Genomic DNA, 24,042 nt, shown 5'->3' with positions numbered 1-24,042 from the left:
AACACTTCCGTCTCCTATGTCCATCTCTACCTCAGTCCAAGTGTGTACATTTTTAATATACAAGGCAACACCTCCTCCCTTTTTCCCCTGTCTATCCTTCCTGAGCAAGCTGTACCCATCCACACCAACATTCCAATCACGTGTATTATCCCACCAAGTTTCAGTGATGCCAACAATGTCATAGTTGTATTTATTTATTAGCACTTCCAGTTCTTCCTGCTTATTCCCCATACTTCTCGCATTTGTATATAGACATCTAAGATACTGGTTTGATGTTTCCTCCCAGTTTTGTCCTGACCCTCCTTTCCCTCTGACAATATAGCCCACACTCCCTCTCGTTTTTGACCCATCTCCCCGGTCTCCATGTTCCCCACTTACCTGTGGGCTTTGCTCACCTGTCCCCGTCGAACCTAGTTTAAAGCCCTCCTCACTAGGTTAGCCAGTCTGTGTCCAAAGGTACTAATAACTTGAGCTGTGGTTTGGAGGTGGAACAGCTGTCAAGGGCACTGAGGGGGAGATAGCAGGAGCTCATCCTTCAAGGAGGGGGGTTGTCACTGGAGGTTACTAGAAAGGACAAGAAGACTCCATTCTGGGGTTCAGGAGGTGAATTTATCCCTCAGCGGTGGGCAGGTGATGGGTGGAAGTAGTGCTGGTTCCAGGTGCCCTTAATTCCCGCTGATTCCTCGGGGCGTTTGAGTCTCTGACAGGTTCTCGTTCCCTTGCAGCAGGAGGACGTCACGGCCAAAGTGATGCACCAGCTCCGCATCATCCGGCACTTGCGCCAGGTGCCTGAGACACTGCAGGGGCTGTTCCTCTGAGGCCTTCAGCAACTCCTGCTCCCTGCTGCAGGTACTGCTCTGGCTCACTGTAAATGGGGAGCTAGTAGAAGGGGAAATGGAGCCCCCTGGCCCTCACTAAAAGGGAAAGTGGTGGATTCTCCATCTCTTGATGTCATTGAAGGAAGACTAGATGCCTTTCTGGAATGTGTGTGCCCAAAAAGTAACTATTGTACTATACAGCAAGCCTATGGTATGCAAGGGGTTAGATGAGATGCTCTAAAGGTCTCTTCTGGCCATAAAGTCCCCTAATTTTGGAAACACTGAGTGTAGCATTGGGAGCAGCCTCTGATGTTTTACTGTCTAGCCGGCTTGCTTCCTAGAATGAACAGGCATTGAGTGGGGTGATCCACAGAGAGTAGCTGAAACCTTCAAAGTGTCAGGCCAGCAGCAGGACATTAGCACTTCCGGGGAAGGGTGGGTGTGGCAGTGATATCACAAAGGCCTTTTGCAGGACGTCAGCCTATTGGTCAAAGGTGTTAGGGAGGTGGTAACCTCAGAGAGATATGCTGCCATCAGCGAGGCAGGACAGGGGCGCATGGCCAGGGAAACCTCAGAGACCCCTGTGACTTTGCTTCAGCAAGTCTCCTTCTCGAGGTTTCTCTTGAGGACTGAGAGAGTATTAGGATTCACGTATTTGAGTGAGAGCAGGAGCCTCTTTCGAGTTGTCTCCTTTCCTTTTACTGATTTTACTAGAAAACAGACATCCCTGTTTAGAAAGTAAGAGCCTCCAAGAGGTTTTGGAACCTGCTCAGTCTGATCCATCTGGTGCCAGCTGAATTCTAGGCATGGAAAACACTAGTTTAAGATGGCAGAATTTTAATCCCTCCCTGTGATTTTGTCTGGTAGAATCACTGGGGATATTAGGGTTTGTCCTTTTCGTTTTACCTTTTCCTCCATCCCTCCTTCCTTTCTCTTTATCTCTTACTTCTTTTGTCCTTTCTCTTGTTCCCCTCCCACCACCAGGAGTGGCATGTGTGTGTGTGTTGCTGGGGGTCCTCTTCACCTCCCCTTGTGGGGAGTTCATCCAAAACTGTATGGTTGAAATAGTGCTTGGACTCCACTGACACTAGATGCTGCCATCCTGTGGCTTAGCATTAGTGTCTGGGATGACTTGGGGCAAGATCTCAACCTCCCCTCAACCCACTTCACTTCTGGCAGAATCCCACCTGCCCCACCGCTAGAGCCGCCTCGATACCCAACCTGGTTGGGGGTGCAGAAGAGGGTTCTGATAACTTGAGGTTTGGTTTGGAGGTGGAACAGCTGTGAAGAACACTGAGGGGGAGGTAGCAGGAGCTAATCCTACAAGGAGGGGGGTTGGCACTGGAGGATACTAGAAAGGACAAGAAGACTCCATTCTGGGGTTCAGGAGGTGAATTCATCCCTCAGCGGTGGGCAGGTGGTGGGTGGAAATACTGCTGGTTCCAGGTGCCCTTAATTCCCCCTGATTCCTCGGGGCCTTTGAGTCTCTGACAGGTTCTCATTCCCTTGCAGCAGGAGGACGTCACGGCCAAAGTGATGCACCAGCCCCGCATCATCCGGCACTTGCGCCAGGTGCCTGAGACACTGCAGGGGCTGTTCCTCTGAGGCCTTCAGCAACTCCCGCTCCATGCTGCAGGTACTGCTCTGGCTCACTGTAAATGGGGAGCTAGTGGAAGGGGAAATGGAGCCCCCTGGCCCTCACTAAAAGGGAAAGTGGTGGATTCTCCATCTCTTGATGTCATTGAATGAAGACTAGATGCCTTTCCGGAATGTGTGTGCCCAAAAAGTAACTATTGTACTATACAGTAAGCCTATGATATGCAGCGGGTTAGATTAGATGCTCTAAAGGTCTCTTCTGACCATAAAGTCTACTAATTTTGGAAACACTGAGTGTAGCATTGGGAGCATATCTGCTGATATCTGCTGGGAGAGCAATACAGCGGTGCACAGGCAATCCAGGAAATTTTTGGAAAGCGTAGGGGACAATTTCCTGGTGCAAGTGCTGGAGGAACCAACTAGGGGCAAAGCTTTTCTTGACCTGCTGCTCACAAACAGGGAAGAACTAGTAGGGGAAGCAAAAGTGGATGGGAACCTGGGAGGCAGTGACCATGAGATGGTCGAGTTCAGGATCCTGACACAAGGAAGAAAGGAGAGCAGCAGAATATGGACCCTGGACTTCAGAAAAGCAGACTTTGACTCCCTCAGGGAACAGATGGGCAGGATCCCCTGGGAGAATAACATGAAGGGCAAAGGGGTCCAGGAGAGCTGGCTGTATTTTAAAGAATCCTTATTGAGGTTGCAGGAACAAACCATCCCGATGTGTAGAAAGAATAGTAAATATGGCAGGCGACCAGCCTGGCTAAACAGTGAAATCCTTGCTGATCTTAAATGCAAAAAAGAGGCTTATAAGAAGTGGAAGATTGGACAAATGACCAGGGAGGAGTATAAAAATATTGCTCAGGCGTGCAGGAGTGAAATCAGGAAGGCCAAATCACACTTGGAGTTGCAGTTAGCAAGAGATGTTAAGAGTAACAAGAAGGGTTTCTTCAGGTATGTTAGCAACAAGAAGAAAATCAAGGAAAGTGTGGGCCCCTTACTGAATGAGGGAGGCAACCTAGTGACCGAGGATGTGGAAAAAGCTACTGTACTCAATGATTTTTTTGCCTCTGTCTTCACGCACAAGGTCAGCTCCCAGATTGCTGCACTGGGCAGTACAGCATGGGGAGAAGGTGACCAGCCCTCTGTGGAGAAAGAAGTGGTTCGGGACTATTTAGAAAAACTGGACGTGCACAAGTCCATGGGGCCGGATGCGCTGCATCCGAGGGTGCTAAAGGAGTTGGCGGGTGAGATTGCAGAGCCATTAGCCATTATTTTTGAAAACTCATGGCGATCGGGGGAGGTCCCAGATGACTGGAAAAAGGCTAATGTAGTGCCCATCTTTAAAAAAGGGAAGAAGGAGGATCCGGGGAACTACAGGCCAGTCAGCCTCACCTCAGTCCCTGGAAAAATTATGGAGCAGGTCCTCAAGGAATCAATTATGAAACATTTAGAGGAAAGGAAAGTGATCAGGAACAGTCAGCATGGATTCACGAAGGGGAAGTCGTGCCTGACTAACCTAATTGCCTTCTATGATGAGATAACTGGCTCTGTGGATGAGGGGAAAGCAGTGGATGTGTTATTTCTTGACTTTAGCAAAGCTTTTGATACTGTCTCCCACAGTATTCTTGTCACCAAATTAAAGAAGTATGGGCTGGATGAATGGACTGTAAGGTGGATAGAAAGCTGGCTAGATCGTCGGGCTCAACGGGTAGTGATCAATGGCTCCATGTCTAGTTGGCAGCCGGTTTCAAGTGGAGTGCCCCAAGGGTCGGTCCTGGGGCCGGTTTTGTTTAATATCTTTATTAATGATCTGGAGGATGGTGTGGACTGCACTCTCAGCAAGTTTGCAGATGACACTAAACTAGGAGGCGTGGTAGATACACTAGAGGGTAGGGATCGGATACAGAGGGACCTAGACAAATTAGAGGATTGGGCAGAAAAAAACCTGATGAGGTTCAACAAGGACAAGTGCAGAGTCCTGCACTTAGGACGGAAGAATCCCATGCACTGCTACAGACTAGGGACCGAATGGCTAGGTAGCAGTTCTGCTGAAAAGGACCTAGGGGTCACAGTGGACGAGAAGCTGGATATGAGTCAACAGTGTGCTCTTGTTGCCAAGAAGGCTAACGGCATTTTGGGCTGTATAAGTAGGGGCATTGCCAGCAGATCGAGGAATGTGATCGTTCCCCTTTATTCGACATTGGTGAGGCCTCATCTGGAATACTGTGTCCAGTTTTGGGCCCCACACTACAAGAAGGATGTGGAAAAATTGGAAAGAGTCCAGCGGAGGGCAACAAAAATGATTAGGGGTCTGGAGCATATGACTTATGAGGAGAGGCTGAGAGAACTGGGATTGTTTAGTCTCCAGAAGAGAAGAATGAGGGGGGATTTGATAGCAGCCTTCAACTACCTGAAGGGGGGTTCCAAAGAGGATGGAGCTCGGCTGTTCTCAGTGGTGGCAGATGACAGAACAAGGAGCAATGGTCTCAAGTTGCGGTGGGGGAAGTCCAGGTTGGATATCAGGAAAAACTATTTCACTAGGAGGGTGGTGAAACACTGGAATGCGTTACCTAGGGAGGTGGTGGAGTCTCCTTCCTTGGAGGTTTTTAAGGCCCGGCTTGACAAAGCCCTGGCTGGGATGATTTAGCTGGGAATTGGTCCTGCTTTGAGCAGGGGGTTGGACTAGATGACCTCTTGAGGTCCGTTCCAACTCTGATATTCTATGATTCTATGATTCTATGAGCAGCCTCTGATGTTTTACTGTCTAGCCCGCTTGCTTCCTAGAATGAGGATGCATTGAGTGGGGTGATCCACAGAGAGTAGCTCAAACCTTCAAAGTGTCAGGCCAGTAGCAGGACATTAGCACTTTAGGGTTTGGTTGGGTGTGGCAGTGATATCACAAAGGCCTTATCCTGGACCTCAGCCTATGGGTCAAAGGTGTTAGGGAGGTGGTTACCTGAGAGAGAGATGCTGACATCAGCCAGGCAGGACAGGAGCGCAGGGCCAGGGAAACCTCAGAGACCCCTTTGGCTTTGCTTTAGCAAGTCTCCTTCTCGAGGTCTCCCTTTTTAGGACTCAGAGAGTATTAGGGTTCAAGTATGTGAGTGCGAGGAGGAACCTCTTTCGAGTTTCTCCTTTTATTGATTTTACTAGAAAACAGACGTGCCTGTTGAGAAGGTAAGAACCTTGGAGAGGTTTTTAACCTGCTCAGTCTGCAGTCTGATCCATCTGGTGCCAGCTGAATTCTAGGCATGGAAAACACTAGTTCAAGGTGGCAGAATTTTAGAGCCCACCTGGGATTTTGTGCCGTAGAATCACTGGGGACATTAGGGTTTGTCCTTTTCGTTTTACCTTTTCCTCCATCCCTCCTTGCTTTCTCTTGTTCCCCTCCCACCACCAGGAGTGGTGTGTGTGTGTGTGTGTGTGTGTGTTGCTGGGGGTGCTCTTCACCTCCCCTTGTGGGAAGTTGACACTGCAAGGGGTGTGCCTCTGTGGACATCAGCAACTCCCACTCCCTGCTGCAGGTACTGCTCTGGCTCACTGTAAATGGGGTGCTAGTGGAAGGGGAAATGGAACCCCGTGGCCCTCACTAAAAGGGAAAGTGGTGGATTCTCCATCTCTTGATGTCATTGAATGAAGACTAGATGCCTTTCTGGAATGTGTGTGCCCAAAGAGTAACTATTGTACTATACAGGAAGCCTATGATATGCAGGGGCTTAGATTAGATGCTCTAAAGGTCCCTTGTGGCCATAAAGTCTACTAATTTTGGAAACACTGAGTGTAGCATTGGGAGCAGCCTCTGATGTTTTACTGTCTAGCCCACTTGCTTCCTAGAATGAAGACGCATTGAGTGGGGTGATCCACAGAGAGTAGCTCAAACCTTCATAGTGTCAGGCCAGCAGCAGGACATTAGCACTTAAGGGTTTGATTGGTGGCAGTGATATCACAAAGGTCTTTTGCAGGACCTCAGCATATTGGTCAAAGGTGTTAGGGAGGTGGTAACCTCAGAGATATGCTGCCATCAGCGAGGCAGGACAGGGGCGCATGGCCAGGGAAACCTCAGAGACCCCTGTGGCTTTGCTTCAGCAAGTCTCCTTCTCGAGGTTTCTCTTGAGGACTGAGAGAGTATTAGGATTCACGTATTTGAGTGAGAGCAGGAGCCTCTTTCGAGTTGTCTCCTTTCCTTTTACTGATTTTACTAGAAAACAGACATCCCTGTTTAGAAAGTAAGAGCCTCCAAGAGGTTTTGGAACCTGCTCAGTCTGATCCATCTGGTGCCAGCTGAATTCTAGGCATGGAAAACACTAGTTCAAGGTGGCAGAATTTTAATCCCTCCCTGTAATATTGTCTGGTAGAATCACTGGGGACATTAGGGTTTGTCCTTTTCGTTTTACCTTTTCCTCCATCCCTCCTTCCTTTCTCTTTATCTCTTACTTCTTTTGTCCTTTCTCTTGTTCCCCTCCCACCACCAGGAGTGGTGTGTGTGTGTGTGTGTGTGTGTGTGTGTGTGTTTGTGTTGCTGGGGGTGCTCTTCACCTCCCCTTGTTGGGAGTTGATCCAAAACTGTATGGTTGAAATAGTGCTTGGACTCCACTGACACTAGATGCTGCCATCGTGTGGTTTAGCATTAGTGTCTGGGATGACTTGGGGCAAGATCTCAACCTCCCCGCAACCCACTTCACTGCTGCCAGAATCCCACCTGTCCCCCCTGCTAGAGCCGCCTCCCTGCCCAACCTGGGTGGGGGTGGAGAAGAGGGTTCTGATAACTTGAGCTGTGGTTTGGAGGTGGAACAGCTGTCAAGGGCACTGAGGGGGAGGTAGCAGGAGCTCACCCTACAAGGACGGGGGTTGGCACTGGAGATTACTAGAAAGGAGAAGACGACTCCATTCTGGGGTTCAGGAGGTGAATTCATCCCTCAGTAGTGGGCAGGTGCTGGGTGTAAATACTGCTGGTTCCAGGTGTTCTTAATTGCCCCTGATTCCTCGGGTCATTTGAGTCTCTGACAGGTTCTCGTTCCCTTGCAGGAGGAGGACGTCTCGGCCAAAGGGATGCACCAGCTCCGCATCATCCGGCACTTACGCCATGTGCCTGAGACACTGCAGGGGCTATTCCTCTGAGGCCTTAGCAACTCCCTCTCCCTGCTGCAGGTACTGCTCTGGCTCACTGTAAATGGGGAGCTAGTGGAAGGGGAAATGGAGCCCCCTGGCCCTCACTAAAAGGGAAAGTGGTGGATTCTCCAACTCTTGATGTCATTGATTGAAGACTAGATGCCTTTCTGGAATGTGTGTGCCGAAAAAGTAACTTTTCTACTATACTGGAAGCCTATGATATGGAGGGGGTTAGATGAGATGCTCTAAAGGTCTCTTGTGGCCATAAAATCTACAAATTTTGGAAACACGGAGTGTAGTATTGGGAGCAGCCTCTGATGTTTTACTGTCTAGCCGGCTTGCTTCCTAGAATGAAGACGCATTGAGTGGGGTGATCCACACAGAGTAGCTCAAACCTTCAAAGTGAGGTTGCTTATGGCCTCAGAGGCACAGCCCCTGCAGTGTCTAAGGCACCTGGCACAAGTGCCGGGTGGGTGTGGCAGTGACGTCACAAAGGCCTTTTCAGGACCTCAGCCTATTGGTCAAAGGTGTTAGGGAGGTGGTAACCTCAGAGAGAGATGCTGACATCAGCCAGGCAGGACAGGGGCTTAGGGCCAGGGAAACCTCAGAGACCCCTGTGACTTTCATAGAATCATAGAATATCAGGGTTGGAAGGGACCTCAAGAGGTCATCTACTCCAACCCCGTCCTCAAAGCAGGACCAATTCCCAACTAAATCATCCCAGCCAGGGCTTTGTCAAGCCGGGCCTTAAAAACCTCCAAGGAAGGAGACTCCACCACCTCCCTAGTTAACGCATTCCAGTGCTTCACCACCCTCCTAGTGAAATAGTGTTTCCTAATATCCAACCTGGACCTCCCCCACTGCATCTTGAGACCATTGCTCCTTGTTCTGTCATCTGCCACCACTGAGAACAACCGAGCTCCATCCTCTTTGGAACCCCCCTTCACGTAGTTGAAGGCTGCTATCAAATCCCCCCTCATTCTTCTCTTCTGGAGACTAAACAATCCCAGTTCCCTCAGCCTCTCCTCATAAGTCATGTGCTCCAGACCCCTAATCATTTTTGTTGCTCTCCACTGGACTCTTTCCAATTTTTCCACATCCTTCTTGTAGTGTGGGGCCTGTCGGAGAAAAACAGAGTTCTCACTATTTGTTTAGGTACAGCAAGTCAGATGCTTTATTAACTCTCACAATTGCCCAGAGGGAGAGAGCTAAGCAGGTCTCTCCCAGGTAACTAATTACAGCAAGCATTTATACCTTTCATTACAGAAATAACGAGGGACAGCTGCGTTTTGTTTATACATAGGCCATCTTGATATCTCATTTCTTCACTTGTTTTGACTCTTGCCAACATACAATATTTTCTATACCTTATCTACACAAGGTCTTCTACACCTTATCTATACCAGGTCATAATGACTTCTTACACAGTTCTTTCTCACCCGCCTCACACATTCCTCGCTTCTACAAATCTCGCGTTATTAGGGTTACAGTTAGCCTAACTCTTGCTAACGAACTGTCATGCATTGCATCCCCTTCCTGTGAGCTCTTTCTCTGCTTCCACAGGCCCAAAACTGGACACAGTATTCCAGATGAGGCCTCACCAATGTCGAATAAAGGGGAACGATCACGTTCCTCGATCTGCTGGCAATGCCCCTACTTATACAGCCCAAAATGCCGTTAGCCTTCTTGGCAACAAGAGCACACTGTTGACTCATATCCAGCTTCTCGTCCACTGTGACCCCTAGGTCCTTTTCTGCAGAACTGCTACCTAGCCATTCGGTCCCTAGTCTGTAGCAGTGCATGGGATTCTTCCGTCCTAAGTGCAGGACTCTGCACTTGTCCTTGTTGAACTTCATCAGGTTTTTTTTGGCCCAATCCTCTAATTTGTCTAGGTCCCTCTGTATCCGATCCCTACTCTCTAGCGTATCTACCACGCCTCCTAGTTTAGTGTCATCTGCAAACTTGCTGAGAGTGCAGTCCACACCATCCTCCAGATCATTAATAAAGATATTAAACAAAACCGGCCCCAGGACCGACCCTTGGGGCACTACTCCGCTTGAAACCGGCTGCCAACTAGACATGGAGCCATTGATCACTACCCGTTGAGCCCGACGATCCAGCCAGCTTTCTATCCACCTTACAGTCCATTCATCCAGCCCATACTTCTTTAACTTGGTGGCAAGAATACTGTGGGAGAGCGTATCAAAAGCTTTGCTAAAGTCAAGGAATAACACATCCACTGCTTTCCCCTCATCCACAGAGCCAGTTATCTCATCATAGAAGGCAATTAGGTTAGTCAGGCACGACTTCCCCTTGGTGAATCCATGCTGACTGTTCCTGATCACTTTCCTCTCCTCTAAGTGTTTCATCATTGATTCCTTGAGGACCTGCTCCATGATTTTTCCAGGGACTGAGGTGAGGCTGACTGGCCTGTAGTTCCCCGGATCCTCCTCCTTCCCTTTTTTAAAGATGGGCACTACATTAGCCTTTTTCCAGTCATCCGGGACCTCCCTCGATCGCCATGAGTTTTCAAAAATAATGGCTAATGGCTGTGCAATCTCATCCGCCAAGTCCTTTAGCACCTTCGGATGCAGCTCATCCAGCCCCATGGAGTTGTGCACGTCCAGTTTTTCTAAATAGTCCCGAACCACTTCTTTTTCCACAGAGGGCTGGTCACCTTCTCCCCATATTGTGCTGCCCAGTGCAGCAGTCTGGGAGCTGACCTTGTTCGTGAAGACAGAGGCAAAAAAAGCATTGAGTACATTAGCTTTTTCCACATCCTCAGTCACTAGGTTGCCTCCCTCATTCAATAAGGGGCCCACACTTTCCTTGACTTTCTTCTTGTTGCTAACATACCTGAAGAAACCCTTCTTGTTACTCTTAACATCTCTTGCTAGCTGCAACTCCAAGTGTGATTTGGCCTTCCTGATTTCACTCCTGCATGCCTGAGCAATATTTTTATACTCCTCCCTGGTCATTTGTCCAATCTTCCACTTCTTGTAAGCTTCTTTTTTGCGTTTAAGATCAGCAAGGATTTCACTGTTTAGCCAAGCTGGTCGCCTGCCATATTTACTATTCTTTCTACACATCGGGATGGTTTGTTCCTGCAACCGCAATAAGGATTCTTTAAAATACAGCCAGCTCTCCTGGACCCCTTTGCCCTTCATGTTATTCTCCCAGGGGATCCTGCCCATCTGTTCCCTGAGGGAGTCAAAGTCTGCTTTTCTGAAGTCCAGGGTCCGTATTCTGCTGCTCTCCTTTCTTCCTTGTGTCAGGATCCTGAACTCGACCATCTCATGGTCACTGCCTCCCAGGTTCCCATCCACTTTTGCTTCCCCTACTAATTCTTCCCTGTTTGTGAGCAGCAGGTCGAGAAAAGCTCTGCCCCTAGTTGGTTCCTCCAGCACTTGCACCAGGAAATTGTGCCCTACACTTTCCAAAAACTTCCTGGATTGTCTGTGCACCGCTGTATTGCTCTCCTAGCAGATATCAGGGTGATTAAAGTCTCCCATGAGAACCAGGGCCTGCGATCTAGCAACTTCTGCTAGTTGCCAGAAGAAAGCCTCGTCCACCTCATCCCCCTGGTCTGGTGGTCTATACCAGACTCCAACCGTGACATCCCCCTTGTTGCTCACACTTCTCAACTTTATCCAGAGACTCTCAGGTTTTTCTACAGTTTCATACCGGACCTCTGAGCACTCATACTCCTCTCTTACATACAATGCAACTCCCCCACCTTTTCTGCCCTGCCTGTCCTTCCTGAACAGTTTATATCCATCCATGACAGTACTCCAGTCATGTGAGTTATCCCACCAAGTGTCTGTTATTGCTTCAGCAAGTCTCCTTCTCGAGGTCTCTCTTTGAGGACTGAGAGAGTATTAGTGTTCACATGTGTGAGTGCGAGCAGGAGCCTCTTTGGAGTTTTCTCCTTTCCTTTGACGGATTTTACTAGAAAACAGACGTCCCTATTTAGAAGGTAAGAGCCTCCAAGAGGTTTTGGAACCTGCTCAGTCTGATCCATCTGGTGCCAGCTGAATTCTAGGCATGGAAAACACTAGGTTAAGGTGGCAGAATTTTATTCCCTCTGTGGGATTTTGTCCCGTAGAATCACAGGGGACATTAGTGTTTGTCATTTTCATTTTACCTTTTCCTCCATCCCTCCTTCCTTTCTCTTCATCTCTTACTTCTTTTGTCCTTTCTCCTGTTCACCTGCCACCACCAGGAGTGGGGTGTGTGTGTGTGTGTGTGTTGCTGGGGGTGCTCTTCACCTCCCCTCGTGGGAAGTTGATCCAAAACTGTAAGGTTGAAATAGTGTTTGAACTCCAATGACACTAGATGCTGCCATCCTGTGGCTTAGCATTAGTGTCTGGGATGATTGGGGCAAGATCTCAACCTCCCCGCAACCCACTTCACTGCTGGCAGAATCCCTCCTGCCCCCCCTGCTAGAGCCGCCTCCCTGCCCAACCTGGGTGGGGGTGGAGAAGAGGGTTCTGATAACTTGAGCTGTGGTTTGGTGGTGGAACATCTGTCAAGGGCACTGAGAGGGAGGTAGCAGCAGCTCACCCTTCAAGGAGGGACGTCATTGTCCCGTAGAATCACTGGGGATATTAGGAAAACAACAAGGAGTCTGGTGGCACCTTAAAGATTAACAGATTTATTTGGGCATAAGCTTTCGTGAGTAAAAACCTCACTTCTTCGGATGCATAGAGTGAAAGTTACAGATGCAGGCATTATATACTGACACATGGAGAGCAGGGAGTTATTTCACAAGTGGAGAACCAGTGTTGACAGGGCCAATTCAAAAATCAGGGTGGATGTAGTCCACTCCCAATAATAGATGAGGAGGTGTCAATTCCAGGAGAGGAAAAGCTGCTTCTGTAGTGAGCCAGCCACTCCCAGTCCCTATTCAAGCCCAGATTAATGATGTTGAATTTGCAAATGAATTTTAGTTCTGCTGTTTCTCTTTGAAGTCTGTTTCTGAAGTTTTTTTGTTCAATGATAGTGACTTTTAAATCTGTAATAGAATGACCAGGGAGATTGAAGTGTTCACATACTGGCTTATGTATGTTACCATTCCTGATGTCCGACATGGGGACATTAGGGTTTGTCCTTTTCCTTTTACCTTTTCCTCCATCCCTCCTTCCTTTCTCTTCATCTCTTACTTCTTTTGTCCTTTCTCTTGTTCCCCTCACACCACCAGGAGTGGTGTGTGTGTGTGTGTGTGTGTGTGTGTGTGTGTGTGGTGCTGATGGTTCTCTTCTCCTCCCCTTGTGGGGAATTGATCCAAAACTGTGGGGTTGAAATAGTGCTTGGACCCCACTGACAGTAGATGCTGCCATTGTGTGACTTAGCATTAGTGTCTGGGATGACTTGGGTCAAGATCTCAACCTCCCTGCAACCCACTTCACTGCTGTCAGAATCCCTCCTGCACACCCTGTTAGAGCCGCCTCCCAGCCCAACCTGTGTCGGGGTGGAGAAGAGGGTTCTGATGACTTGAGCTGTGGTTTGGAGGTGGAATATCTGTGAAGGGCACTGAGCAGGAGGTAGCAGGAGCTCACCCTACAAGGAGGGGGGTTGGCTCTGGAGGTTTCTAGAAAGGACAAGAAGACTCCATTTTGGGGTTCAGGAGGTGAATTCATCTCTCATTGATGGGCAGGTGCTGGGTGGAAATACTGCTGGTTCCAGGTTCCCTTAATTCCCCCTGATTCCTCGGGGCGTTTGAGTCTCTGACAGGTTCTCGTTCCCTTGCAGCAGGAGGACGTCACGGCCAAAAGTGATGCACCAGCTCCGCATCATCCGGCACTTGCGCCAGATTCCTGAGACACTGCAGGGGCTGTGCCTCTGAGGCCATCAGCAACTCCCGCTCCCTGCTGCAGGTACTGCTCTGGCTCACTGTAAATGGGGAGCTAGTGGAAGGGGAAATGGAGCCCCCTGGCACTCACTAAAAGGGAAAGTGATGGATTCTCCATCTCTTAATGTCATTTAATTTAGACTAGATACCTTTCTGGAATGTTTGTGCCCAAAAAGTAACTATTGTACTATACAGGAAGCCCATGATATGCAGGGGCTTAGATGAGATGCTCTAAAGGTCTCTTCTGGCCATAAAGTGTAATAATTTTGGAAACAGTGAGTGTAGCATTGGGAGCAGCCTCTGATGTTTTATTGTCTAGCCGGCTTGCTTCCTAGAATGAAGACCCATTGAGTGGGGTGATTCACACAGAGTAGCTCAAACCTTCAAAGTGTCAGGCCAGCAGGAGGACATTAGCACTTCAGGGTTTGGTTGGGTGTGGCAGTGACACCACAAAGGCCTTTTGCAGGACGTCAGCTTATTGGTCAAATGTGTTAGGGAGGTGGTGACCTCAGAGAGAGATGCTGACATCAGAGAGAGATGCTGACATGAGGGCCAGGGAAACCTCAGAGACCCCTCTGGCTTTGCTTCAGCAAGTCTCCTCCTTGAGGTCTCTCTTTGAGGAAAGTAAGTGCCTCGGAGAGGTTTGTATCCTGTTGAGTCTGATCCACCTGGTGCCAGCTGAATTCTAAGCATGGAAAACACTAGTTCAAGGTGGCAGAATTTTATTCCCTCCCTGTGATTTTGTCCCGTAGAATCACTGGGGACATTAGTGTTTGTCCTTTTCATTTTACCTTTTCCTCCCTCCCTCCTTCCTTTCTCTTCATCTTTTACTTCTTTTGTCCTTTCTCCTGTTCCCCTCCCACCACCGGGAGTGGTTTGTGTGTCTATGTGTGTTTGTGTGTTGCTGGGGGTGCTCTTCACCTCCCTTTGTGGGGAGTTCATCCAAACCTGTGTGGTTGAAATAGTGCTTGGACTCCACTGACACTAGATGCTGCCATCGTGTGGATTAGCATTGGTGTCTGGGATGACTTGGGGCAAGATCTCAACCTCCCCGGAACCCACTTCACTGCTGGCAGAATCCCTCCTGCCACCCCTGCTAGAGCCGCCTCCCTGGCCAACCTGGGTGAGGGTGGAGAAGAGGGTTCTGATAACTTGAGCTGTGGTTTGGTGGTGGAACATCTGTCAAGGGCACTGAGAGGGAGGTAGCAGCAGCTGACCCTTCAAGGAGGGGATTTGGCACTGGAGGTTACTAGAAAGGAGAAGACGACTCCATTCTGGGGTTCAGGAGGTGAATTCATCCCGCAGCGGTGGGCAGGTGCTGAGTGGAAATACTGCTGGTTCCCGGTGCCCTTAATTCCCCCTGATTCCTCGGGGCGTTTGAGTCTCTGACAGGTTCTCGTTCCCTTGCAGCAGGAGGACGTCACGGCCAAAGTGATGCACCAGCTCCGCATCATCCGGCACTTACGCCATGTGCCTGAGACACTGCAGGGGCTGTTCCTCTGAGGCCTTAGCAACTCCCTCTCCCGGCTGCAGGTACTGCTCTGGCTCACTGTAAATGGGGAGCTAGTGGAAGGGGAAATGGAGCCCCCTGGCACTCACTAAAAGGGAAAGTGGTGGATTCTCCAACTCTTGATGTCATTGATTGAAGACTAGATGCCTTTCTGGAATGTGTGTGCCCAAAAAGTAACTATTATACTATACTGGAAGCCTATGATATGGAGGGGGTTAGATGAGATGCTGTAAAGGTCTCTTCTGGCCAGAAAGTCTCCTACTTTTGGAAACACTGAGTGTAGTATTGGGAGCAGCCTCTGATGTTTTACTGTCTAGCTAGCTTGCTTCCTAGAATGAAGACGAATTTTGTGGTGTGATCCACAGAGCGTAGCTCAAACCTTCAAAGTGTCAGGCCAGCAGCAGGACATGAGCACTTTAGGGTTTGGTTGGGTGTGGCAGTGATATCACAAAGGCTTTTTCAAGGACCTCAGCGTACTGGTCAAAGGTGTTAGGGAGGTGGTGACCTCAGAGAGAGATGCTGTCTTCAGCCAGGGAGGACAGGGGCTTACGACCAGGGAAACCTCAGAGACCCCTGTGGCTTTGCTTCAGCAAGTCTCCTTCTCGAGGTTTCTTTTGAGGACTGAGAGAGTGTTAGGGGTGACGTATGTGAGTGCGAGCAGGAGCCTCTTTCGAGTTTTCTCCTTTCCTTTTACTGATTTTACTTGAAAATTAGAAGGTAAGAGCCTCCAAGAGGTTTTGGAACCTGCTCAGTCTGATCCATCTGGTGCCAGCTGAATTCTCGGCATGGAAAACAGTAGTTTAAGGTGGCAGAATTTTCTTCCCTCCCTGGAATTTTGTCCCGTGGAATCACTGGGGACACTAGGGTTTGTCCTTTTCGTTTTACCTTTTCCTCCATCCCTCCTTCCTTTCTCTTCATCTCTTACTTCTTTTGTCCTTTCTCTTGTTCCCCTCCCACCTCCAGGAGTGGTGTGTGTGTTGCTGGGGGTGCTCTTCACCTCCCCTTGTGGGAAGTTGATCCAAAACTGTCGGGTTCAAATAGTGCTTGGACTCCACTGACACTAGATGCTGCCATCCTGTGGCTTAGCATTAGCGTCTGGGACAACTTGGGGCAAGATCTCAACTTCCCCGCAACCCACTTCACTGCTGGCAGAATCCCTCCTGCCCCCCCTGCTAGGGCCGCCTCCCTGCGCAACCTGGGTTGGGGTGGAGAAGAGGGTTCTGATAACTTGAGCTGTGGTTTGGAGGTAGAACAGCTGTCAAGGGTACTGAGGGGGAGGTAGCAGGAGCTCACCCTACAAGGTGGTGGGTTGGCACTGGAGGTTACTAGAAAGGACAAGAAGACTCCATTCTGGGGTTCAGGAGGTGAATTCATTCCTCAGTGGTGGGCAGGTAGTCAGTTTAAATACTGCTGGTTCCAGGTGCCCTTAATTCCCCCTGATTCCTCGGGGCGTTTGAGTCTCTGACAGGTTCTCGTTCCTTTGCAGGAGGAGGACGTCACGGCCAAAAGTGATGCACCAGCTCCGCATCATCCGGCACTTGCGCCATGTGCCTGAGACACTGCAGGGGCTGCGCCTCTGAGGCCTTCAGCAACTCCCGCTCCCTGCTGCAGGTACTGCTCTGTCTCCCTGTAAATGGCGAGCTAGTGGAAGGGGAAATGGAGCCCCCTGGCCCTCACTAAAAGGGAAAGTGGTGGATTCTCCATCTCTTGATGTCATTGAATGAAGACTAGATGCCTTTCTGGAATGTGTGTGCCCAAAAAGTAACTATTGTACTATACAGGAGGCCTATGATATGCAGGGGCTTAGATGAGATGCTCTAAAGGTCTCTTGTGGCCATAAAGTCTACAAATTTTGGAAACACTGAGTGTAGTATTGAGAGCAGCCTCTGATGTTTTACTGTCTAGCCGGCTTGCTTCCTACAATGAAGACGCATTGAGTGGGGTGATCCACACAGAGTAGCTGAAACCTTCAAAGTGTCAGGCCAGCAGCAGGACATTAGCACTTCCGGGGATGGGTGGGTGTGGCAGTGACATCACAAAGGCCTTTTGCAGTGTAGTAGTTCCGGGGTGGGGCTCGTCCCTTCCTGGGGTACCTGGGAGCCAGGCCGCCCCGCTACAAAGCGAATAACAATTAGGGCCCAGACCTTTGGGTAGGGGCTGAGCACACAATTAGCAGTTCGGCGCTCAGGCCTTTGTGCAGGGACTGAGCACACAATCAACAGTTCAGAGCTCAGGCCCTTATGCAGGGACTGAGCACACAATCAACAGTTCAGAGCTCAGGCCCTTATGCAGGGACTGAGCACACAATCAACAGTTCAGAGCTCAGGCCCTTATGCAGGGACTGAGCACACAATCAACAGCTCCGGCCCTGGGTCAGGGCGGGGAACAAACCAGTAGTCAGTCAGCGGCCCAGGCCTTGTAGCAGGAGCTGGGTCAGTTTGGGTTAGCCCAGGCCCTAGGTCAGGGCGGGGCAGCAAACCAATCGTCAGTCAGAGGCCCAGGCCCCTTGGACAAGGAGGAGGAGAGACTGCCACCCAGCACGGGGTGGCAGGGGGGAACACAGGCCCACCCACTCCACTGTGTTCCAGCCCGGGGCCCTATCCGCAGCAGTCCGTCTGCCGTGCAGTCAGTGGGGATCCTGACCGCAACACACTGACATGGGTTCGGGGTCTGCTATCCCCGGGCCACTTCCCATCTCCTCCTCCATGGGTACCTGTTCCTCCTGAGTTCCCTCTGCTGGGTCGCAGATCATGGGCTCCTCCGGGCCCCGAGCAGCAGGTAGGTCTGTCACTCCCTCTGGGCCCTTGGTGGGGGAAGCTCAGACCGTTCCTCAGGATACCGGGCTCTCGGCAGGCTCAGGTCCACGGGAGCTCGGGCACCAGCGTCTGTCCTCTCCCGCTGCCGGCCAGCTACTGAGCGCTGTGGCTTGGCCTTTATACTTCCTGTCCCGCCCCTTGACTTCCGGGGGGTGGGGACAGGCCACGGTGGCCTTGACTTCCTGGGGCGCCTGGGAGCCAGGCCGCCCCGCTACATGCAGTATCTCAGCGTATTGGTCAAAGGTGTTAGGGAGGTGGTGACCTCAGAGAGAGATGCTGACATCAGTCAGGGGCGCAGGGACAGGGAAACCTCAGAGACCCCTGTGGCTTTGCCTTAGCAAGTCTCCTTCTCGAGGTCTCTCTTTGAGTACTGAGAGAGTATTAGGGTTCACGTATGTGAGTGCGAGCAGGAGCCTCTTTCGAGTTTTCTCCTTCCCTTTTACTGATTTTACTAGAAAACAGACGTCCCTGTTTAGAAGGTAAGAGCCTCCAAGAGGTTTTTGAACCTGCTCAGTCTGATCCACCTGGTGCCCGTTGAATTCTAGGCATGGAAAACACTAGTTCAAGGTGACAGAATTTTGTAGTCCACACGGGATTTTGTCCCGTGGAATCACTGGGGACATTAGGGTTTGTCCTTTTCGTTTTACCTTTTCCACCATCCCTCCTTCCTTTCTCTTCATCTCTTACTTCTTTTGTCCTTTCTCCTGTTCCCCTCCCACCACCAGGAGTGGTGTGTGTGTGTGTGTGTGTGTGTGTGTGTTGCTGGGGGTGATCTTCACCTCCTCTTGTGGGAAGTTCATCCAAAACTGTGGGGTTGAAATAGTGCTTGGACTCCACAGACACTAGATGCTGCCATCCTGTGGCTTAGCGTTAGTGTCTCGGATGACTTGGGCAAGATCTCAACCTCCCCGCAACCCACTTCACTGCTGCCAGAATCCCTCCTGCCCCCACTGCTAGACCCGCCTCCCAGCCCAACCTTGGTGGGGGTCTAGAAGAGGTTTCTGATGACTTTAGCTGTGGTTTGGTGGTGGAACAGCTGTCAAGGACACTGAGGGGGAGGTAGCAGGAGCTCACCCTAGAAGGAGGGGGATTGGCACTGGAGGTTACTAGAAAGGACAAGAAGACTCCATTCTGGGTTTCAGGAGGTGAATTTATCCCTCAGTGTTGGGCAGGTGCTGAGTGGAAATACTGCTGGTTCCAGGTGCCCTTAATTCCCCCTGATTCCTCGGGGCGTTTGAGTCTGACTGGTTCTCATTACCTTGCAGCAGGAGGGCGTCACGGCCAAAGTGAGGCACCAGCTCCGCATCATCCATCACTTGCGCCAGGTGCCAGAGACACTGCAGGGGTTGTGCCTCTGAGGCCTTCAGCAACTCCCGCTCCCTGTTGCAGGTACTGCTCTGGCTCACTGTAAATGGGGAGCTAGTGGAAGGGGAAATGGAGCCCCCGGGCACTCAGTGAAAGGGAAAGTGGTGGATTCTCCATCTCTTGATATCATTGAATGAAGACTAGATGCCTTTCTGGAATGTTTGTGCCCAAAAAGTAACTATTGTCCTATACAGGAAGCCTATGATATGCAGGGGGTAGGATGAGATGCTCTAAAGGTCTCTTCTGGCCATAAAGTGTATTAATTTTGGAAACACTGAGTGTAGCATTGGGAGCAGCCTCTAATGTTTTACTGACTAACCGGCTTGCTTCCTAGAATGAAGACGCATTGAGTGGGGTGATCCACAGAGAGTAGCTCAAACCTTCAAAGTGTCAGGCCAGCAGCAGGATATTAGCACTTCAGGGGATGGGTGGGTGTGGCAGTGACATCACAAAGGCCTTTTGCAGGAGCTCAGCCTATTGGTCAAAGTTGTTAGGGAGGTGGTGACCTCAGAGAGAGATGCTCACATCAGCCAGGCAAAACAGGGGCGCAGGGCCAGGGAAACCTCAGAGACCCCTGTGGCTTTGCTTCAGCAAGTCTCCTTCTCGAGCTCTCTTTGAGGACTGAGAGAGTATTAGGGTTCACATATGTGAGTGTGAGCAGGAGCCTCTTTTGAGTTTTCTCCTTTCCTTTTACCCATTTTACTAGAAAACAGAAGTCCCTGTTGAGAAAGTAAGTGCCTCGGAGAGGTTTGTAACCTGTTCAGTCTGATCCACCTGGTGCCATCTGAATTCTAGGCATGGAAAACACTAGTTTAAGGTGGCAGAATTTTATTCCCTCCCTGGGATTTTGTCCCGTAGAATCACTGGGGATATTAGGAAAACAACAAGGAGTCTGGTGGCACCTTAAAGACTAACAGATTTATTTGGGCATAAGCTTTCGTGAGTAAAAACCTCACTTCTTCGGATGCATAGAGTGAAAGTTACAGATGCAGGCATTATATACTGACACATGGAGAGCAGGGAGTTACTTCACAAGTGGAGAACCAGTGTTGACAGGGCCAATTCAAAAATCAGGGTGGATGTAGTCCACTCCAAATAATAGATGAGGAGGTGTCAATTCCAGGAGAGGAAAAGCTGCTTCTGTAGTGAGCCAGCCACTCCCAGTCTCTATTCAAGCCCAGATTAATGGTGTTGAATTTGCAAATGAATTTTAGTTCTGCTTTTTCTCTTTGAAGTCTGTTTCTGAAGTTTTTTTGTTCAATGATAGTGACTTTTAAATCTGTAATAGAATGACCAGGGAGATTGAAGTGTTCACATACTGGCTTATGTATGTTACCATTCCTGATGTCCGACATGGGGACATTAGGGTTTGTCCTTTTCCTTTTACCTTTTCCTCCATCCCTCCTTCCTTTCTCTTCATCTCTTACTTCTTTTGTCCTTTCTCTTGTTCCCCTCACACCACCAGGAGTGGTGTGTGTGTGTGTGTGTGTGTGTGTGTGTGTGTGTGTGTGTGTGTGTGTGTGTGTGTGTGTGTGTGTGGTGCTGATGGTTCTCTTCTCCTCCCCTTGTGGGGAGTTGATCCAAAACTGTGGGGTTGAAATAGTGCTTGGACACCACTGACAGTAGATGCTGCCATTGTGTGACTTAGCATTACTGTCTGGGATGACTTGGGTCAAGATGTCAACCTCCCTGCAACCCACTTCACTGCTGTCAGAATCCCTCCTGCACACCCTGTTAGAGCCGCCTCCGAGCCCAACCTGTGTCGGGGTGGAGAAGAGGGTTCTGATGACTTGAGCTGTGGTTTGGAGGTGGAATATCTGTGAAGGGCACTGAGCAGGAGGTAGCAGGAGCTCACCCTACAAGGAGGGGGGTTGGCTCTGGAGGTTTCTAGAAAGGACAAGAAGACTCCATTTTGGGGTTCAGGAGGTGAATTCATCTCTCATTGATGGGCAGGTGCTGGGTGGAAATACTGCTGGTTCCAGGTTCCCTTAATTCCCCCTGATTCCTCGGGGCGTTTGAGTCTCTGACAGGTTCTCGTTCCCTTGCAGCAGGAGGACGTCACGGCCAAAAGTGATGCACCATCTCCGCATCATCCGGCACTTGCGCCAGATTCCTGAGACACTGCAGGGGCTGTGCCTCTGAGGCCATCAGCAACTCCCGCTCCCTGCTGCAGGTACTGCTCTGGCTCACTGTAAATGGGGAGCTAGTGGAAGGGGAAATGGAGCCCCCTGGCACTCACTAAAAGGGAAAGTGATGGATTCTCCATCTCTTAATGTCATTTAATTTAGACTAGATACCTTTCTGGAATGTTTGTGCCCAAAAAGTAACTATTGTACTATACAGGAAGCCCATGATATGCAGGGGCTTAGATGAGATGGTCTAAAGGTCTCTTCTGGCCATAAAGTGTAATAATTTTGGAAACACGGAGTGTAGCATTGGGAGCAGCCTCTGATGTTTTATTGTCTAGCCGGCTTGCTTCCTAGAATGAAGACCCATTGAGTGGGGTGATTCACACAGAGTAGCTCAAACCTTCAAAGTGTCAGGCCAGCAGGAGGACATTAGCACTTCAGGGTTTGGTTGGGTGTGGCAGTGACACCACAAAGGCCTTTTGCAGGACGTCAGCTTATTGGTCAAATGTGTTAGGGAGGTGGTGACCTCAGAGAGAGATGCTGACATCAGAGAGAGATGCTGACATGAGGGCCAGGGAAACCTCAGAGACCCCTCTGGCTTTGCTTCAGCAAGTCTCCTCCTTGAGGTCTCTCTTTGAGGAAAGTAAGTGCCTCGGAGAGGTTTGTATCCTGTTCAGTCTGATCCACCTGGTGCCAGCTGAATTCTAAGCATGGAAAACACTAGTTCAAGGTGGCAGAATTTTATTCCCTCCCTGTGATTTTGTCCCGTAGAATCACTGGGGACATTAGTGTTTGTCCTTTTCATTTTACCTTTTCCTCCCTCCCGCCTTCCTTTCTCTTTATCTCTTACTTCTTTTGTCCTTTCTCCTGTTCCCCTCCCACCACCGGGAGTGGTTTGTGTGTCTGTTTGTGTTTGTGTGTTGCTGGGGGTGCTCTTCACCTCCCTTTGTGGGGAGTTCATCCAAACCTGTGTGGTTGAAATAGTGCTTGGACTCCACTGACACTAGATGCTGCCATCGTGTGGATTAGCATTGGTGTCTGGGATGACTTGGGGCAAGATCTCAACCTCCCCGGAACCCACTTCACTGCTGGCAGAATCCCTCCTGCCACCCCTGCTAGAGCCGCCTCCCTGGCCAACCTGGGTGGGGGTGGAGAAGAGGGTTCTGATAACTTGAGCTGTCGTTTGGTGGTGGAACATCTGTCAAGGGCACTGAGAGGGAGGTAGCAGCAGCTCACCCTTCAAGGAGGGGATTTGGCACTGGACGTTACTAGAAAGGACAAGAAGACTCCATTCTGGGGTTCAGGAGGTGAATTCATCCCTCAGCGGTGGGCAGGTGCTGAGTGGAAATACTGCTGGTTCCCGGTGCCCTTAATTCCCCCTGATTCCTCGGGGCGTTTGAGTCTCTGACAGGTTCTCGTTCCCTTGCAGGAGGAGGACGTCACGGCCAAAGTGATGCACCCGCATCATCCGCCACTTGCGCCAGGTGCCTGAGACACTGCATGGGTTGTTCCTCTGAGTCTTTCAGCAACTCCCGCTCCCTGCTGCAGGTACTGCTCTGGCTCACTGTAAATGGGGAACTAGTGGAAGGGGAAATGGAGCCCCCTGGCACTCACTAAAAGGGAAAGTGGTGGATTCTCCATCTCTTGATGTCATTGAATGAAGACTAGATGCCTTTCTGGAATGTGTGTGCCCAAAAAGTAACTATTGTACTATACAGGAGGCCTATGATATGCAGGGGCTTAGATGAGATGCTCTAAAGGTCTCTTGTGGCCATAAAGTCTACAAATTTTGGAAACACTGAGTGTAGTATTGGGAGCAGCCTGTGATGTTTTACTGTCTAGCCGGCTTGCTTCCTAGAATGAAGACGCATTGAGTGGGGTGATCCACAGAGAGTACCTGTGTCAAGGCTGTATCCCCACTTTGAAGTTTAGGGTACAAATGTAGGGGCCTGCATGAAAACTTCTAAGCTTAACCACCATCCCAAGGCTAATTTCCTCCCCTGGGTAGCCTTGAGAAACCTTTCACCAATTCCCTGGTGAATACAGATCCAACCCCCTTGGATCTTAAAACAAGGAGAAATTAACCATCCCCCCTCCTTCCTCCCACCAACTCCTGGTGAATCAAGATCCAAACTCCTTGGATCTTAAAACAAGGAAAAATCAATCAGGTTCTTATAAATAAGGCTTTTAATTAAAGAAAAAGGTAAAAATCATCTCTGTAAAATCAGTATGGAAATTAACCTTACAGGGTAATCAAACTTAAAGAGCTCAGAGGACTCCCCTCTAGTCTTAGGTTCAAAGTACAGCAAACAAAGATAAACACTCTAGTAAAAGGTACATTTACAAGTTGAGAAAACAAAGGAAAACTAACACGCCTTGTTTGAAATAGGAGAGACTTGTTTAGAAAGATGTGGAGAACCTGGATTGATGTCTGGTCCCTCTCAGTCCCGAGGGCGAACACCCACACAAACAAAGAACACAAACAAAAGCCTTCCCCTCCCCAAGATTTGAAAGTATCTTGTCCCCTTATTGGTCCTTTAGGTCAGATGCCAGCCAGGTTACCTGAGCTTCTTAACCCTTTACAGGGAAAAGGATTTTGGAGTCTCTGGCCAGGAGGGATTTTATAGTACTGTACACAGGACAGCTGTTACCCTTCCCTTTATAGTTATGACAACCTCAAACCTTCAAAGTGTCAGGCCAGCAGCAGGACATTAGCACTTCAGGGTTTGGTTGGGTGTGGCAGTGACATCACAAAGGCCTTTTGCAGGATGTCAGCTTATTGGTCAAATGTGTTAGGGAGGTGGTGACCTCAGAGAGAGATGCTGACATCAGCCTGGCAGGACAG

The sequence above is a fragment of the Chrysemys picta genome, unplaced genomic scaffold (genome assembly GCF_011386835.1).
Source record: "Chrysemys picta bellii isolate R12L10 unplaced genomic scaffold, ASM1138683v2 scaf55, whole genome shotgun sequence".
Lineage (NCBI taxonomy): Eukaryota > Metazoa > Chordata > Testudines > Emydidae > Chrysemys > Chrysemys picta.
This window is presented reverse-complemented; position numbering follows the sequence as displayed.